Here is a 19,170-nt window from a genome sequence, read left to right as displayed (position 1 = left end):
ACAGAAACAATTGATAATTAAAGAAAATGACAACTAAAAATAACTTTTTTTAAATTTTTTTAATGTATAGCCTATATCTGATTACAGGCCATCTTGGGGGAGGGGAAGGAGAGGGAGGAGAGGGACAAATTTAGAACTCAAAATCTTATAAAAATGAATTATGAAAACTAAAACTAAATAGTTAATTAAATTATATGTGTGTGTGTGTTTTTTAAAGAAAGAAAATGACAAAAATAAAACAACATACCAAAATTTATGGGATGCAACCAAAGCAGTACTTAGGGAAAATGTATATCTCTAATTGCTTAGATCAATAAAATAGAGAAAAAATGAATCCGGCATGCAAAGAAAAAAAAAACTAGAAAAAGAACAAATTAAAAATCCCCAATTAAACATCAAATTGGAAATTCTGAAAAATAGGATAAAAAATGAGGGCTATGGAAGAATGAAGAATACCTTACCAAACAAAATTATCTTACAGGGGAAAAAAAATAAACCTTTAATGAAAGTGAGGACTTCCAAGCAATCCTGATGAAAAGACCAGAGCTGAGTACAAAACACAAGATATAAATTAAAAAGTAAATACAAATAAGAAACTAAACAAGAATTGTTTACATTTTATAATGAAGAAATCATGACACGTGTTCCTTTGGAACCCTATCATTAGGGGGTCATAGGAGTCTAACATTTAATAACTCTGTTTTGATGATCTTAACAAAGGAAAGGAAAAGAAGGGTATAAAGGGATATAGTAGGTATGGAATAGAGAAAGAAGAAAGGTGAGGAAAATTATTTCACATAAGTGGTGTGCACAACAAGGAAGGGGTAGTAAAGAATGATACCTTATTTTCATCAAAACTGGTCAAAAAAGGAAAGAATACATACACAGGAGCATAAATGCATTTCATTTAGTAAAGAAATAGAAGGGAAAGAGTAAAGGGGAAGTGAGGGGGAAGGGATTTAGTAGGAGAATAGATTAAGGAATTAATCCTAAAACAACAATAACAACACACTAACCTACTAAATGTGGACTCCAAAGAGAGAGTTAAAAGAAAAGAAAGGGCAAGAAATTATGACTGCGTTCTGAGTTGGGAAAGGGAACAGAAGCAGACTGCAACAAACCTAGAATATTAGTTCTACTTGCTTACCATCTTCCTCATAAAGATGAGTTAGGAAATAAGTAATGAAAAAGATAAAAAGAATAGAATGGAGGAAGATAGATAATTAGTGATCAAAACTGTAAATTGGATGAATTTATCCACAAAATTAAAGAGGATAATAGTTTGGATTAGACAGTAGAATCCAAGAATAAGTGGTTTTCAAGAAGCATATTTAAGACATAAAGATTCACAGAATTAAAATAAAGAGTTAGAGAAAATCTACTATATTTCAGCTAAAGTTATTTTTTTTAAAAGGCATTGGTAGTAATTAGGACTTCAAATGAGGCATCAGCAAAAACAGACTTAATTAAAATATAATAAATAAGGAAACTACATTTTGATGACAGGTACAATAGATAATGAACTAATATCAATATTAAACATACATGCACCAAATGGCAAAGAATCTAAATACTCCACAGTTAAATGAGTTACAAGGAGAAATAGACAGTAAAAGGATAGTAGTAGTGATCTCAATTTACTCCTTTTGAACCTAAAAAAGTCTAACAGGGAAATAAAAAACCAAAATCTAAATCTAAGAGAGACGTTAAAGACCTAAAAAATTTTTTAGAAAAGTTAGATATGACATACCTACGGAAATCACTGAATGGGAAAAGAAAAAAACATTTCTCTGTGTGTATCACCTTTAAAAAAATTAGGTATGTACTAGAGCATGATGCTTCACAAACAAATGTGGAAAAACAAAAAATTAAGTAAATCTTTTATTGAACAGAAAGTGATAAAAATAATATCCAATATAGGGCTGCTGAAGAAATGATTAAAAATTCATTAGAAACTAAATAACTTAATACTTAAAAATTGGCAAATCAAAAGAAATTGAATAAAATCAGACAATTTCATTGAAGATGACAACAATGATTATACTATATCAACTACATACAACATACTGAATTTTTAGAATGTCACCAATGCAGTTGTTAGGGGAAATTTTCTATCTCTAAATACTCTCACATCAATAAAAAAAAGAGAAAGAACAAATCAACAAATGGGGCATGAAACTTTACCAAAAAAACTAGAAAAATCAAACTTTAAAAAAAAATTAGGATTAATAAAACTGAAAAAAAAAGAAATAATAAAACTGGAGCTGTTTTTATTAAAAAATGAATAATAAAATAGATGAACCATTGGTTACTTTGATTTTCAAAAAGGAAAAGCAAATTACAAAAAATGTAAAAGATGAAATCACAATAAATGAAGGAATAAACAAAAATGTTAGAAACTTTGTTGCTCAATTATGTGCCAAAAAATTCAAAATCTAAATAAATGGATGAATTCTTACAAAAATTCAAAATATCAAGATCAAACAGAGCAACAAATAGTGGACATAACGCCATTCTCAGAAAAAGAAACTGAAAAGGCCATAAATGAACTACCAAAGACAAAAACCTTGGAACCAAAGAGATTTACAAGTGAATTCTATCAAATATTTTTTTAAAAAAACATCATTCAAACAGCTGTCAGAAAAAAAAAAAGAGGCCTTACCACAGGTCTTCTATGAATTAAATATGATGTTGATACAAAAACCAGGGAGTATCAAAACAGAATATGACCAATAGTGCCAATGAATACTGAGCAAATATTTTAAGTATACTATTAGCAAAGAAATCAATTTTTTTTTTTTTACTAGGTAAAAAGGCCATCCTCTGCCTCATTTCTTATTAAGACTTAATCACCGAATGGACGTTTTACTGAAGTCAAACTGAGACCTGTTAAAGTCTTAGTCTCAATCCTGGGCCATCTCCAGTTGTCCAATCTTTACCTAGATAGCTCCAGAAAGTGAGGCTGATGACTTTGCACAGCTCTCCCTCATTTAAATCCAATTCACTTGCAAGTCATGGCATCACTTCTCTGATATCACAGTCCTCTTGAAGAATAAAGGACAAACAACAACAATATATTACAAAGATGAAATTCTGACCAGTCTGTATTTATATAAGGAATGTAGCACTGGTTCATTATTTAAAAAACAAAAACAAACTATAAACATAATTGACCATATTAATAACAAAACCAACCAAAATTATATCAGTATATCAATAGATGCAGAAAAAACTTTTGGCAACATGTAACTGCTTTTTTATTCATAAAACACACACACACACACACACACACACACACACACACAAGCAGTGGAATAAACAGATCTTTCCTTTACATAATTTCTATCTAAAACCAGGGAGCCAGTATCATATGTAATGGGAATAAATTAGAGGCCTTTCCAATAAGATCAGGGTTAAGGCTAGGAGGCTCAATATCATCACCACTTTTTGTTAGAGTGTTAGAAATGCTAGCTATAGCAGCATTACAACAGGAAAAAGAAAGAGGGAATAACTAAAGAAGAAACAAAACTTTTTGCAGATAAGATGGTGGTGTATTTAGAGTCAACTAAAAACATAAAATGAAACAATAACTTTAGCAATGTTGAAGATAAAAAATAAAGTCATATAAATCATCAGCATTTCTATGTATTACCAATAAAACCCAGCAGGAAAAGAAAAAGAGAAATTTCATTTAAAAAAAACTACAGAATCTACAAAATATTTGGAAGTTCATTTTTTTAAGAGATACACAAGAATTATATAAATGCAGCCACAAAACAACTCTTTACACAAATACATAAAAATACTACCAAAAATAAATTGCTCATGGGTAGGTCATGCCAATGTAATAAAAATGAAGATATTTTACTTACTCAACGCCATACAAATCAAATTACCAAAGGATTCCTTTATAGAACTAGAAGAAGCACAAAATTCATCTCGAAGAGCAAAAGGTCAAGAGCCTCAAGGGAAATAATGCAAAAACACTGAGAAGAAGAGGGTCTTGGAATACTAGAACTCAAATTATAGTAATCATTGCAGTAATCATCAAATGATTTGGTACTCATTAAAAAATAAGTCAATCAGTGGTACAGATTAGATACACAACATATGAAAGCAAATAAGCACAGTACTCTTGTGTTTGATGATAATAATAATAATAATAGCAACAACTAACTTTTTTATATAGTGCTTACTATGTGCCAGGCACTGTAGTAAGCACTTTACAATTTTAACTCATTTGATCCTCACAACAACCCTGGGAGGTAAGTGCTATTATTAAGTGACTTGTCCAAGACCATAGAGCTAGTATGTGAGGATAGAGTTGTACTCAAGTCTTTCCGACTCTATGACCTATGCTCTTTCTACTGTGCCACCTAGCTGTCCCTGCCCCTTTGATAAACCCAAATATCCCAGATTTTGGGATAAGTACTGTATTATTTGACAAAAACTGTTGGGAAAATTGGAAAGCAGTCTGGCAAAAATTAAGTATAGACTGACATTTCCCACCATACATCAACATAAGCTCCAACTAGGTACATGACTTTGACATAAAGGATGACAACAAAAACAAATCATAGGAGCAAGCAAGGAAGAAATTACCTTTAAGATCTATTGGATAGAGGGAGAGCTCATGTCAAGGGACATAAAGTATCAACAAAGACAAAAGGGAATATTTTGATTACATAAGATTAAAGGAGTTTTATATAAAAAAAAGTTTTACATAAACAAAACTAATGGAGCTAAAAAGTAAATAAGAAATAGGTAACTAAAGAAAAACATTTGCTGCAAGTTTCTTAATAAAAGTCTCATTTCTAAACTATATATAAGGAATTGACTCAAATGTATAAGAATAAGAGCCATTCCCCAGTTGAAAAGCAGTCAAAGAATATGAACAGAAAATTTTCAAAAACAAAAATCCAATTTATAAACAGCCATATGGAAAAATGCTGTAACAACTGATAATTGGAGAAATGCAAATTAAAGCAGCTCTGAAGGTTAATCTCATACCCTATAAGTTTGGCACAGTTGGCAAAAAACAGAAATGACCAATGCTGGAGGGACTATGGGAAAACAGATTAATTAATGCTCAATTGGTGGAATTATATATTAGTCCAACCATTCTGGAAAGCATTTTAGAATTATTCCTGAAGAGTTGAACACATATACCCTTTGACCTAGCAATACCACTATTAGATTTATACTACCAAAGAGATGTTAAAAAAAAAAAAAAGGGAAAAGGACCCATATATGTCAAAAAAACATTTATAGTACCTCTGTGGTGGCAAAGAACTGTAAAGAAAGAGGGTGCTCATCAATTGGCAGATTGCTAAACAAAATGTGATACATAAATGTGATAAAACACTATTGTGTGAGAAGAAATGACGGTTAAGGTTTTAGAGAAACCTAAGATTTCCTAGAGTTTGTATAAAGTGACAGTAGTAAACAAAACCAGAAGAAAAATTTGTACAATAACAATATTATAAATAGGAAACACACTTATTAAGCATTTACTATGGGTCAGGAATACAAATACAAGCAAAAAGAAAGACAGTAATAAACTTAAGAACTCCAATCAACATAATGACTAACCACAATTCCAGAAGACTTATGGGGTAACATGCTACTTAGCCAGCTCTAGACCGCGAGCTGATATACTCAAGGTGCAAAATAGGACACAGATTTTGGGCATGGCCAAGGTAGAAATGTTTTGCTTGACTATGCATATCTGTTACAAGGGTATTATCTGTCTTTCTTTTTCAGTGGGGAAGTAGAAGGTGGACTGAAAGGGAAATCGATTTTGGGGTTTTTTAGGTAGCTTCTCTCTATCTACCCAATTGATAACTTTTTTTGGACTGGTCTTCTAATTTCATTGATTTATGGAACCTTTTCCATGAGGAAACTCAATCTATGAAGACTGGCACCAGAACTGCACGTTAATATTAAGAGAATTAGCTAGAGCACTAAGAGGTTAAGTAACTAGCTCAGGGTCACGTTTAACTTCTACATATCATGTGTATGTATGTATTATGTATAAAACTTCTGAGTCATCTCTAATAATAGAGAAAAATGCAAGCAAAACCCAAACGACAAGGAAACTACTTCTGATAAAATGTGTTATACTCTACTCATGGTCCCCCCCTCATTCCTTCTTTTCAATTAATTTGATTCTGACGACAGTTTACGTTCCTTTACATTGTTATAAATACAGAAAACTCTTCTTTTATGACCAAAAAAGGGGGAGAGATTAAATGATGATATAGAGAAGTTTTGAGGAACAAAAGAAATAGGTTCAAGGTGATTACATTCCAAGGCCTCAATCCTTTATGTGATGGAAGCTATTATAGTAGTAACAGTTATCATTTATATGGCTCTTTATAGTTTGCAAAGTACCTTTATACATAGAATCTGAGTCTCTAACCCTGTTAGCTATGTCCTAGACAAAGAACGGAAAATGAAGTTAACAGAGAAATGACAAATTTAAACCAGATAAAAAGAAAATAAAATTTCTATTGTAACTATCTATTAAAGAAAACAGTCTCTCAGGAAGCCAAGTATTTGGAAATCAGTTCATTTCTTCCAATGCACAAAAAAAGAAGGCAACTCTTTTTCTTAACCCTGCACCTTGAAAAGGTAAAACTAGACATCTTTCTGAAAAGAATGTGGCCCCAATTTTACACTGCTCTGGCATAATGTGATTGTAGTCAAGACAGACTATGATGGACAAGCCAAGAAGTTACTAGAATTAATAGAAAACTCCTTATTTTACAGATGAAGAAACTAAAGCTGAAATAATTTATCTGAAGCAGCAAACAAGTATCAAAGGCAAAATTTGATCCCAAGTCTTCATAGCCTAAGCTCTAACACACTGTATAGTCCTTCCAAGTCTAAGTGATCTATTATAATTTGAGCAGGGATGTATAATTTGGGTGTTTAAGGAGATGATTTGGAAAAGGGTTCCAACACTTACTTTGGGGAAAGAGAAAAGGGAGTCAAAGAGATTCAATGGGATTGTCAAGCAGTAGCAAAGCCCCACCTAAAGTTAGGTACCATAAATTTCTGTAAGTAAAATAAAATCTGTTTTGTGTCTTTCTCCAGGAACACTAAAAGAGACTTTGGATAGTAAGGGACTATCCCAAGATGAGGATTAGCAGGTCAGGAGCAAGATATTACCATCCTTCTAGTCACCCAGGTTCACAAACTTGAAGCCATCTTAGACTCTTCTTTTTCGCTCCAGAAATCCTATCTGATGCCAAATCTTGGTAATTTTACCTCCACTTCTCATGTCTCTTATCACTTCTTGCTTTAACTATTGCCACAGCCTCCTAATTAGTCTTCAAGCCCACAGTCTCTGCCCTCTCCAATCCATCCTGCCTTGGGATATTCCTATAGATCTTACTTTATTACTCCCAAATCAAGAAGTTTCAATAGTTAATGCTTCTCACATTACAAAAACACATGCAACCATACTATCCCATTATTCAATTAAATTCCAACATTTCTCTATCACCTCTGGGATCAAATATAAAATCCTCTGGTGGCATTCAAAGACCTTTATAACTTGGCCCTCAACTACCTTCCCAGTCTTCTTATATTTTATCCCAAGGCATTCTGCTATCCAGTGACAATGGCCTCCTGGTTGTTGCTCCCACAAAACAGTTTGTTATTTATAATAATTTCCCATCATTTTATTCTAATCCTCCTAAGAGTTTTTTCTGACCCTCTTTTTTGTGCTTCAAAGTCCTTCATAACCTGGCCCTCTCCTAGGCTTCCAGTTTTCTTACACCTTACTTCCTGCCCCAACTCCCCCATACTCATCAATACAATAACAGGGTTCGCTGTCTTGCAAGAATAAGACACTTCATGTCTCAGCTCTATGCATTTTTTCCCTGGCTATCTCCCATGCCTGGAAAGTTGTTTCTCTTCATTTCCACCTGCTGGTTTCCTTTTAGTCTCAGGTAAAATCCTATCTTCAAGAAGACACCTTTTCCATTCCCCTTTAATGCTAGTGCCTTCCAGCTACTGATTACCTCTCATTTATGCTGTATGTATCTTGTTTGCACAGTTGTCTGACATGTTATCTCTCTCACACCACGAGCTCCTTGAGAGCATGAACTACTTTTTGTCCTCCTTGGTATCCTCTTCACTTAGCATAGTACCTAACACTAAAAGCTTGTTGACTGATCCCTTGTTTGGCCTTTAAGTCACAGAAGTAGGTCTAGAAATAGAGCTAGATCTAGAAGTGACTACAGACACCATCTAGCACACCAACCTCCTCATATTGCAGATGAAGGAACTGAAGCCCAGAAAGGTTACATGACCTGCCCAAGATCACACAGGTAGCAGTATTTGAAGGCAGACTCTCTTTGACTCGAGAACTACTAGAAACACCATACCAAGTTCCCTTCCTTCAGAATGTCTCCAAACTATCTTTTCAGACTGTTTTCACATTATTTTCCTTCATACATAGGTCCCGGTCAAAGTAGCCTACTAGCTGTTTCCTGTAGACATTTCATCTCTTACCTTACCTTTGTATCTTCTTACTTTAGTGGGTATCTTCTCCCACCTACTTCTTAGAATCCCTAGACAGCTTTCAAAGAATGGATCAAGTGTTAACTCCCACAGAACTTCCCAAGATATCAGTGTTCTTTTCATTCCCCAAATATTTATTAATATTTGTATTTATTTTGTACCTATTTTGTATTTAATTATCTGAGTATATGGAGTTTATCTTCCAAGTAGAATATAAGGTCCTAGATAGCAGGGGCTGCTTTTTTTTAATTGTAATTTTATCTTTTATCTCATTCTTTTTTGTGTGTGTTTGATTTTTCTCTTTCCTTTCTCATTCTTTTTCTTTCTTTCCTTTTGTCTGTTTCCAGAACCTACAGCAATTAATAAGTGGCTTGTATGTTTAAGTGAGGTGGTGAAAAGAATCTAATCTAAATTCCAGTATAGGACCGTAAGATTTAGGTGTCTTACAAACTACCTTTCCCAACTCTCATTTTCCGGATAAGAAAACTGAGGCCAGAGAAAATAAGTGACTTGTCCAATGTCATACAACTAGAACAGAGACAGTATTCAAACCTAGGTTTTCTGATCCCAAAACTAATATTCTTCCCACTACCATTTAAAATATTATCTATCTTAAAAATCATTCTATACTTCAGACTTGTTTTAGTCTCTAGTAACCTAAATAAATGAGTTTTTTATTGTAAACTAAAAAAAAACACAGCTAATAGCAAAGCTCCAGAGACATTCTTTATTCCAGAAGTAAATAAATGCCATATTTTCTTTTTTTTTGCCTTTTGGGGGGCAATTGGGGTTAAGTAACTTGCCCAAGGTTACATGGATAGTTTTGTGTGTGGGGGTGTTAAGTGTCTGAGGCCAGACCGAACTCAGGTCCTCCTGTCTCCTGGGCCAGTGCTTTATTCAATGAGCCACCTAGCCACCCCCATATTTTCTTGAAGCATCTTACCACATGCAACTACTCTGGCTTTTAAGTAATAACTAAAGAATTGGTCTCATGCCCTTTTGAAAATTTCTCTTTTCCTCAAAAGGATAATATGGAGTATAAAAAAAAAATTTCCTGACCCATAATTTACATAGCATTTTACATTCTAAGTTCTTGGAGAAGCCCTTGGAGATTATCAAAAACTACCCCCTAAAAACAAAAAAACCTACCCCCTAATTATACAGATTAGGAAATTAAGAGCACAGTGTCTTACCCTAGGTAAGAAAGGCAGGATTTGAACCCAGGTCTTATGATTACAAATCCAGTGCTCTCTCCCCTCAACACAATAATCTTGTGAAGCAAGTAATAGCAGATTGTTAAATGTCCCATTTTGCAAATAAGGAAACTACTCAATTAAGTACAGTATCACACTCCAAGGACTCCCAGCAAGTTAGCAGCAAATCAATGCCTTCTCACTCAAAGTAACAATCATTATCAAATAGTGCTGAACTTTTTTTCACACATCAGCGACAGCCATATTCTCACCAGTGCAATAAAAGCCAATATTTTTAATATGCCAACTATAACCAATGAATCCACAAACTTTGCTGTAACAAAAATTTTACTTAAGTTCTCCAGTTATACCTTAATTCCTTAGCTAGAAGCCACAAAGAATTATTTAGCAACTATCATAAAGTATTTTGGTGATATGTGAAATGAAAAAAACAAACTGTCAAAAATTGCCATAATTCAACTACTGGTACATTCACTGACATTAAAGTTATAATACAATATTCTACAATATAACAGCAAATCTAGATTAAAACTTAAAGGTGTTTTTGGCTTCACAATAACAAAGTTGAGAAGGCAGCTTTGATTAACTTGCTCTGCCTTTGCCAAATGTCACTTTTAAAGTTTTGTTGTTTTGTTTTGTTTTTTATCCACATTAAAAATTATATCAAACACAGAAAATAACAACTTGAAAAATATTTGGTTCCTCCTTCTTACCTCTAGAATATGATGAAAACTGCAATTAAAAAAAAAACTTTCTATAGTTCTACCCATCATTTAATTTTTTAGGCTGTATCAAAAAAAAAAAATTTATGGGCAGGTTAAATGGCTGAAAAGGAAGAGTTACTTTGTCTGTCACATAGTTCATTTCCCAAATGCATTTTTTAAAAACTGTGAAGTTTCTAATGTAGACATCTGTCATTATAAAGCATTTTTTTCTTTCTTCTCATCTCAATTTTTTGTTTAGTTTTAATGTTTTAATCATATTAATGAAATAAGAAAGCAACTTTATCACAGTTTATCTCTGTCTCCTACTGCATTTCAAGATTATCTGGTTCCCCTGAACAACCAACCAACCAAAGCTGATGGATACCAGCTGACCCACCAAACTCCTGATGGATACAACTGTTCATTTCACTGTGATGACAAAACTGGTAACACAACCAGTCTAAAAATGGTCAATCTCAAACTAACATTATTTCACTTACAATTTGAAAAATACTACTAAAGCTCTCTCACACTGCTTTCTTTCCATCATGAAAACAAATGGTTTTTCCTACACTTTGAAAATAACGCATTTGAAAGTTAAAAAAAATTCAACTTACCAGGTATGTTCTACACATTTGCAAAAAAAAAACCAAACTATTAAACTGACCAAACTGCTGTCAGTAAAATTTGCTGAATTTATCTTTTTTCTTTTTTTTTGGGGGGGGGGGGGGGAAGGGGGGTGAGAAGGTGGGGAAATATCTAGTAACAATGGAAAAAGCACTGTATTGGGATTCTGGAGATTAGTGTCATCTCTGTGATCAAAGATTCTGTGACCTTGAACAAGTCACCTAACTTAATACCATTTCCTCCTAATAGAGGTGATGGAATTCTAAAATTTCTAAGGTTTCTTCCAAATGAATAATTTTAGTGTTCCAAATGTCTGTATGTATAGCATTGCGCTAGGCATAAGAGATAGGAGGATTCAAAGCAGTAAAATATAGTGTCTACCTAAAGGAACTGAGAATCTACTCTGGGTAACACACATGGAAAAAAGTTGAAGATTCAGAAATTAAGTTAGAACTACAAGTCCACTTAAGTCAAATGTTGAGCTTAAGAAAATGCCATTTTACTGTCATTCTTTCCCCTAAAATTTTAAAAGAATTTCTGATTCTGAAAGACCAATTCTTGTTTTTACTTTAAATTCCTCTAAAGGAGTTTCTTCTATTTCTCTATAATAAATCTTACCAAGGTACACACTATATTTTTCTCTCCCTACAGCGTAAGGTAATAGTCCCATTTGGAGACAGAGCTATCTGCAGCTAACATGAAACAGAAGTGAATTGGGAAGAAAGCAGCCTAAATAAAAATTCCACTGCTTCATTCATTTATACTATGGATAAAATTTCGAAGTAGGCTTATTGGAAGCTAGTGTTTGTATCAAGTAAAACTAATAATGGGAATGCTTAGAGTACTGCAATAAAGAACTAAGAAGCACTGAAGGAACTTAATTTGACATTTAAAACATTTGTAAGAAAAAGGAATTTACAACAGATTATTCAATAAAACCATCAAGACTTATTTCTGTTTATTTATTTGTTTCTATAGGAATTGTTATTCTGCATTACCAACACTTGACATCTTCACTATAAAGTCTATTACAGTAAGAGTAAACAAGTTTAAGAAATTATACTTTAAATACAAATGTCACATTACTTAAAAAGTTAAAACTAAACAGATTTTAGACCACCAGACCAAATCCATAATCACATAACATAAAGCATAATAACAATATGTTTAAACTAACATCATATGATCTGGTGCTTTTTTTCCATATGAATATGCAATGTACACATGCTATAAACACCTTGTAACCACTACTCATATGGCTACATACTCTACAAAACAGTTATTCAGAATCTTGATGAATATTCTCCACTGTACATTGTAAAAAAAAAATCAACTTTAAACAATTTAAATATTCAGATACAAAAAGTCTTGTATAGAAATAAGTTTTGAAGTCCAACTGCACACCAATTTATTAAAACTAAAAACAAAACAAAATAAAGGTATTGGTTCAAACTAGTCAAAATGAGTATTTTGGTCCTTTTATCTTGTTATCAATTCATAACTAAATATTTTGATCTACAATACTTTATTTTTCAAGATTATAAAGACATCAATCATGCCAATCAGGAAATGACAAAACTTTTAACAGTGATGTCCTCATCCTTCCCAGAAGCAAATACAACTAAAACTGCAGACATAAAACTAGAGAAAAAGAAACTACCTCTTCACATGTGTGTAAAGCTTAAAGAAGTACTCTAAACTTTCTACTATGTTCTGAAAATTATGTTTCTCTTTTAAAAGTATTATATGCAGGAAGAACCTATAGTAAACTAAGTAAAGCTGAGACCAATTAAATAATGAAAACAAATATTTACTATTATAGGAACTATGCTAGTTCCTATTATGTGTAATCACTATGCCAGGGACAACAGAACAAATAAAATGCCAGTGCATCAGATACAAAGCAATTTTAATAATGAGTTTAATATTAATATTCACATTTTCAGGCTTTATTTTTAATGGATGTCTAATGGTAATACTCATTTAAATAAAATACAAATGTTAAAAGTCCTGATTCAAACCTTAAATGAAAATAACATTCTCATAAAGTTTTACAAACCAAAAAAACTTGAAACAAAAAACTTGAATAGTTTGATACGCACAATCTAAGACCAATGGCACAATTTAGTTTTCAAATCAAAAAGTGAAGCAACTGGGTTTTTAAAAGAACTGAAGCAATAATTACAGAAAAACTAAGCATAAAAATAAGTCACAAAATGCAAGTCATTTCTGCAAGGTTAGTTTCTAGTAACCTCAAGATAATTTTTTTCTGATTTAAAGAAGATATACACTGAATACACAAAGTATAAACAAAACTAAGAACAAAAATTCACTTTAATTCCTATGTTTATCTCAGTCACACAATGCAATCACTATAACTGGAAGCTGAATCCAATTAAAAATATTGTCAACTCAGGAAACTGAATCTGCTCAGTTAACTTTCAAAGTCAAGATAATGAATGTGTAAAAAGAAATTTCTAGTTAAAGTAAGTGTAAATTACCTTGTTAAATCACTACAAAACAAATACACTAGTAATCTATTTGAAATACATTTATAGTTGCTTTCATGCTTCACTAACTTCAATTATACTCATTAAAACTTTTATAAGTTCATGTTCACATGTGACACTCAAAGCACTTGACTAATCCTTACACTTCCTACAGCATCTTTAATGGAGTAAATTAGCTTTGGGGGCACTTTTCTAATTCTTTCAATTCTGGTTTTTATTTCACAAATAGGCAAATAACTAAAAACCTCATAAGAAAATTTTTCGAGAAATTTTACTTAGAAAACCCGATTACTAATGTATAATACTAATGTGAATTCACCATAAAACTATAGTTTTCATAGTACAGAATACATTCGATATTGAAATGCAAAGATACTACAAATTACTGATATGTGACAATGAACTATATACTATAAACCAACTATTTTGTATTCTTAAGTTCTGATGAACTCTAAACCCTTCACTGTTATCAATAGCTGATCCAATTGTCGTCTATAAGTAGATTTCACAGCTGAATTTTCGTTTAGAAACTTCAGCAATTGTAACCCATTTGGATTTCAACCAAATACTACATACACAAGAATTTGATTCTGTATCGTGGAGTCATCCTACATTTGACTTTCAAAATGTGTAGTATCTATGCTGCTTTCAGCAGGTAAAGATTAAGTATTGTTATTTGAAGCCCTGTCCCCTGACAGATTCACCGTCTCCAGCAGAGCTGTGACTTTCAGGGAAATCCCAAACGAGAGGGGATAACGATTTGATCTTCACAGCAAACCAATCAAGTAGGTATCAACTTTGGGCTCCAAGGGCCCCACCATGCATCATGGCTGATGCAGACCGATGCGCAGGAAGAAGAGGAAGAAGAGGAGAAGAAAGAGAAGGAGGAGGAGGAGGAGGAGGAGGAGGACTAGGAGGAGGACCGGTTTGTTTACTTGCAGCCCGAGGAGCTGCTGCTGCTGCCGCTGCCGTCGCCGCCGCCGCCGCCAATAGCGGCATCACTGGAGAAGCCAAACCCAGCATCTTCCGCACATTTCTATTCTTAGCACACAACTCCCAGGCGGATCAAAACCCCACTACTATTAAAAACACAGACAAGCACGTTTACACCCCCTCCCCCGCCCCCCAGCATTTGGTGCATCCCGAGGTGGTGGGAGAGGATGGGGAAGGAAGACGACTCCAGGGCATCTTCTCCTCCTTCCCCCCAACCCAGACATGCAAACAGGGCTCTGGGGAGTCACGGGAGTCACCCTCGCACAGACCCAACCCAAACACACGCGCGCACACGCGCACACACACACCCACACGCCAGGGGATGCAGGGCACATTATATAACCTCTCCCCCAGGACCCGCAGGAAGCCCCTGGCCCACGCCTGGGGTAAGCGCGGGTGCGAGCCTCGGGTCCGGAGGGGAGGGAGCGTGGCGCATTGGTGGGAGGCGCTGGGGGCTGAGGCAGCCTAGACACTGACGGTACCGCTAGGCCAGAGACAACCCTCCCCCCCCATCCCCTCCATTCACACTCCCCTCCCTCCTCCTCCCGCTTCCGGGGGGTAGAGGGGATGTCAAGTAAGTGTCATTTACGCGGGGCCACCTCCATCCTCCCCCTTCCCGCACAACCTGCCTATGGTTGCCCCCCCCACCCCACCATTACCCACCCCAATCCCGGTCCCGCACGCCGGCCTCAGGCACCCATCTCACCGGTGCGGTGACAGCCCAGACATCCCCCCCACCGCGCCCCGCCCCGCCGCCGTCTCCCCGCCCGAAGAAGGGGGAGGAATGGAGAGGGGGGGGGCGGCGGGAGCGGAGGAAAGGAAAGGCAGAGGGGCTGGGGGGGAGGGGAAGGCTGTTACCTGCAAAGGCGGCGGCAGCGGCGGCACCGCGGCTGCTCCGGCGGCGGCGGCGGCAGAGGATGGAGCCGGGGGGCGGGGGGAGGAGAGGGGGTGACTCGGGGGTCCCCCCTCCCTCCCTCCTCCTCCTCCCCTCCTGTCCGCCCCCCACCCCGTAGTGCCTCTCGCCCCCCTGGTGCCCGGTGTGGCCGGCGGGAGGGCGGGCTGGAGGGGAGGGAGGGAGGGAGGAAGGGAGCCCGGCCCGGCCGCGGAGCTGGAATAGGAGGAGGAGGAGGAGGAGGAGGAGGAGGAGGAGGCGGCGGCGGCGGCGGCGGGAGAGGGAGGGGGAGCGAGGCCAGGGAGGAGGAGGAGGAGGCGGCGGAGGAGGAGGAGGAGGAGAGGGAGGCGGAGACTCTACTTGGGACTCGGATATCGGCTACAAATTCAATTCATCACCAGAAAACACCACCCGGGCAGGAGGGGGGGAAACACGGGTCACGGAGGGGAAGGGGAGGAGGCAGCTGAGGCCGCCCCAGCCCGCGGGCCCCGCCTTCCGCGGGGCTGCCTTCCTAGCCGCGGTGGGCACTGCCGCGGGACTCCGCTCCAAGGGCTGGGGCGGTGCGGGCCGACGTGGGACGGGATGCAGCCGCCCTCTCCTCCCCGAAGACTCTGGCCGCCACCGCCTGCTCCTCCTCCTCCTCCCTCTCCTTCGGGGAGGGAGCCCAGGCTCCAGCCGCCGCCGCCGCCGCGGGGCTTGTTGTTGACTTTGAGGAAAACTCCTGACGTCAGGGACTGGCTCTCCGCGGCGCGCGAGCGAGCGCGGCTTCCCCCTTCCCCCGGCCCGCCCCCGCCGCCTCCTCCCCTCCGCTCCCAGCCCGACTCCTAGTCCTGAGCCTCCCCCCCCCCCCCCCCCCCTGTCGGGCCCCCCCCCCCCCCCCCACCTCCGTACACTGGGGGCGGCCCGGGCTCCTCTACAACACGTGAGCGCGGGCGCGCGACAAACACAAACACACACAAACACACGGAGCTCTTTGCTTCCCCCCCCCCCCCCCCCCCCCCCGCGAGAACACTCCCCACCAGACAGACCCGGGGCCGGGAGGGAAGGGGGGGGGTCATTCTCAAGCCAGGGTTTCTTTGCGCCTTCGCTCTCATGCTCCTTCTCTCGCTTCCCGCCTCTCCGAGGCCCGTGGAGGGGCTCGACGCCTGAGACAACTCGTTTCCCTTCCCACCTTCACCTCCACCCCTTCATTGCATGCGGTTAAGACGCATCGCCTCCAAAGGGGGCTGCTGAAGGTGCATCTCCTCGTCCCCGCCCGTCTCCCCCACATCACCTCTCCACCCTCCAGACTTCTGTCGCTGAGCGGGGAACGGAGGGGGGGTGGGGGGTGGGGGGAACGAGGCACCTGCAATTCTCTAACTAAGCCAGGCTTTTTCTTCTCCTGGCAGCGAAGAGAGCTTGACAGGGGATCCACATCCTGAGAAATGGTGTGCCCCACACGAGGAGAGCCAAGTCTAGAAAAGGGAAGAGTTGGGCATGGGAAATGTAGGGTGGAAAGATGCATCACAAACCAAAACGTGGACGACCACCTTAAATCTGTTGTGCAGAATAACATTACCATATACCCTTTAATTCCACGATTAAAAACTGTTTCTCAAAATAGCACCTCCCAAGCAAGATTTCCCATAGAATTGTATGAAAGCAGATGCTTTACCAGATTGTATTGGTGAATGGACTCAGTCTTCAAAACTGAACCTTTCTCTGCAGGGGAGAATGATTTTTTTTTCTGATTCTGAATTGAAAGAGACTTTTATTAAATTAAGTTACAGTGATGTATGTTTTTACTTCTTCGGAATGAAAGGAAATCCTCACAGGATCTTGAGACAAATACTTAAAATGTACAAACTTTCTTGCAAAATTAAAATACTGTACTCTGAAGTTAGGAGGTTTACTTTGAAACAACTTTTACCATACTGTTTTAAAAATGTTTTGAGAGGAAAAAATCATTATTTTGCAGCCTTGTGTTATTCTATCTCTTCTTCCTCCCAACTCTCACTCCATTCCACCTTTTCAATATGTTTTATTTGCTTGTTTCTGCCACTGTCTTGTGCTCATCTGTTCTCTTGGAATAGAGTTCCCTCTGCCCTCTCTGCTCATTTCACTTCCTTCAAGACATCCTCCAGAAAAAATCAAAGTCCCCTTACTACTTGTGTAAGTAAGAGTTTGTACATATGCTTATATAATAGAACTTTTACTATGTCCTACAAGTAATCAAGCATTTATTAACCAATAACCAATTTGTCAGGCACTGTACTATTTTTGGTATATTGGCAAAATTTATATTAATAGAAAAAATAATTTTATTTTAAAAGTATGTACTGAAACATGATAATGTAGATCTCTACCAGGTATGTTTTTCTATGAAAACAATGCAAAGTAGAAGAGAAATGCAAAAACTTAAAGAATTCATATTAAAAAAAACCTCATGATTTGTAAAGAAGCTCAAAGCAAATCAGTTATGGATTATATATTTTAATTTTTTGGTATACCAAAAAAAAGGGGGGGGGGAGAACATGCAAACATCTGTTCAGATAAAATAGGAGAATGAATTGGAGATAATCAACAAAGGGGATTCACTAACATAAAGAAGGCTGGTAGAAGGTTGAATTCTAGTTTGGGCTATATAACTCCTAGGCATGTGGACAGAGTGAGAGTGGGTGAAAACTGATAAAGAAAAATTAACAACATTAAGTTCCTTACTGCTCTTGAATGGTGAAAAACAGGGTGCTTAAGTTAAGGTTTCACTGACCATTCTTTTGCAAATGTTGTACCCTCTGAAAACAACCATTATTTGGTCCTGGTTGTAATACAAAATCAAGAAATACTTATCTAATTAATGGAGTTCATGATTCCCCCCACCTCCACCCTTGTTCTCTTCCTCATATTTTTTATATAACCATCAAGCAAGTAGTAGAGATAAACAAAAATTACTTAAGATCAGTGGAATTCCACATTATAAATTTAAATGTGATTATTTTCACCAACACAAGCAGTGACATACTTTTCAATCATGAAACATTACAGAAGGAAAACTTTGGAAATATTTTTCATTCTCCAGTTCTTCCCAAAAGGTCATAAATTTCATGTCATACCTATAAAATATCTGTATATTAATTAGCTCCTTGCTTTAAAGATTAAAAATTAGTTGGATTCTTATTCTGTGGTAATTTGACCATGTTTATATAATAGTTATTTATATAAGAAACAGACATTTAAAAAAAACCTCTATTCTAAGGTTTAGAAAAAAAACTTTTAACATTGAGTAAGCCTATAGTGTTTTGAATAACCTTATTAATTGGGAATTGTTTGTTTTCAGTTTGACCCTAGAAACATTCATAAAAACTAAATTTATCTCAAGAACCAACACTGATTCAAATATGTTGGTACAAAATATCAGATTGTATTGAGTCTTTGGTAGATTGGACATGGAAGTACTATATTCACAATTAAAATATATAATCCATAACTGATTTGCTTTGAGCTTCTTTACAAATCATGAGGTTTTTTTAATATGAATTCTTTAAGTTTTTGCATTTCTCTTCTACTTTGCATTGTTTTCATAGAAAAACATACCTGGTAGAGATCTACATTATCATGTTTCAGCACATACTTTTAAAATAAAATTATTTTTTCTATTAATATAAATTTTGCCAATATTGACTCTTGCCTGAATTGATAGAAATGGAGAGGTTTGGGGT

The 19,170-nt window shown here is 37.1% G+C and overlaps 1 long non-coding RNA gene across 1 annotated transcript in view; it reads right to left on the bottom strand.

The window, feature by feature from the left end:
- LOC138147004 (uncharacterized) overlaps positions 1–15,595 on the bottom strand; it is a 249,683-nt gene extending 234,088 nt beyond the window's left edge. Inside the window, exon 1 of the long non-coding RNA XR_011164684.1 lies at positions 15,439–15,595. This is a non-coding gene — a long non-coding RNA (uncharacterized lncRNA). The remainder of the gene's footprint in view (positions 1–15,438) is intronic.
- Between the last annotated feature and the right edge of the window lie 3,575 nt (positions 15,596–19,170).

This window comes from Petaurus breviceps, unplaced genomic scaffold (assembly GCF_028583685.1).
Source record: "Petaurus breviceps papuanus isolate PSGF00001 unplaced genomic scaffold, PetGlider_PUasm1.0 90778, whole genome shotgun sequence".
NCBI classification, from domain to species: Eukaryota; Metazoa; Chordata; class Mammalia; order Diprotodontia; family Petauridae; genus Petaurus; species Petaurus breviceps.
The sequence above is the reverse complement of the archived record's forward strand: the minus strand, read 5'-3'. Positions and strand labels throughout refer to the sequence as shown.